This window comes from Octopus bimaculoides, chromosome 3, assembly GCF_001194135.2.
Source record: "Octopus bimaculoides isolate UCB-OBI-ISO-001 chromosome 3, ASM119413v2, whole genome shotgun sequence".
Taxonomy (NCBI): domain Eukaryota; kingdom Metazoa; phylum Mollusca; class Cephalopoda; order Octopoda; family Octopodidae; genus Octopus; species Octopus bimaculoides.
Window position 1 is genome coordinate 112,378,124 of NC_068983.1, and position 1,234 is coordinate 112,379,357.

General features: G+C 34.4%; 1 protein-coding gene across 2 annotated transcripts in view; it reads right to left on the reverse strand.

Moving 5' to 3' along the window:
* LOC106868455 (retinal guanylyl cyclase 2) overlaps positions 1 to 1,234 on the reverse strand; it is a 363,114-nt gene that overhangs the window by 159,389 nt on the left and 202,491 nt on the right. The gene's annotated exons all lie outside the window — the stretch shown is intronic.

The following is a 1,234-nucleotide window of genomic DNA, read 5'->3' on the forward strand; positions in this document are numbered from 1 at the left end:
AGAAGAAACTGTAACCTTTCAATTAGACACATTAGTGACTTTAACTTGACAACGAAAAAATGCAAATTGTTTTTTACAGTAAATGTTTCTATTTTCACTTTTGTTAAACACAATATTTTAATCATTTAGAAATATCTTTAAATGAATGTGATATCAAAAATGTAAGTTATTTATAAGTATTTATATTTTAGCTTTCTTTAAACAGACAATATTTCAATCATCATCATCATCATCATCATCGATTTGGCTGCTATTTCTAGCACGCCCTGCTATCCCGTAATAGCTATTTGTGATAAAGGACCTGAAATAGCCATTATGTGGTAGCAGGGCATGCAAGAAATAGCAGCCAGATCTTTCCTTTTCTGGGGAAAAAAGGCCATTTACAAATGATTTCAATATCACATTTGTTGAAAGCATATGAAATAACCTGGAAAAAAAACTCTCATGAAACAAAACTCTGTTGGTGGGAAACTCAAAGTTTCCTGGAAAACTGAGGTCCCCACAACTCCCCCACCCTTTCTTTTCTGGGTGAAAGTGGCTTGCGGTGGGTTTGGAAGTAAAATACATTGAATGCACTTGTAAAAACCTGAGGGAAAAAAATCATTTCACACCAAAGTACAAACGGGTCCTTTATGAAATATTTACCTAAGAATGTGACAGGCATGCAAATAAAAGGATCGATGAGACTGATAAAGCAAGGGCTGAGTATCTGGCAGAACAGAGGGAAAGAGACAGAAGCAGGTGAGATAAGGAATCGGACACTTGGAGAACTGAGTGTCTGGTGAATACAAATGGAATAAAACAAGTTTTGTGTAAATCGGACCATGGGTTACTGAGATATGTGTTTTTTTTCAAGTACCTTTATAAATAGCCAAACTGGCATATAATAGGAAAAATACTTTGAAAGTAAGGTATCATTGAAATGTGAAAACACACGGAATAACAAGTTTCATGTAAATTGAACCATGGATTCCCAAGATACATGGTTTTTTTGGGGGGTACCTTGAACTACTGATGACCCAACACATTACAGATAGTCTAGTCTAGTGTATGTATATATATATATATATATATTTGTTTTGCAAGATTTATTGGCTAAACTGGCAATATGACCATCCCCAAATACAATAACATATATATATATGCAAACGGACAGAGACTTAGAGACAAGTTACTTGAAGCATTTAATGAAATAGAAGGGGATATAGCATCATACAACGTGGAAGACAATTGG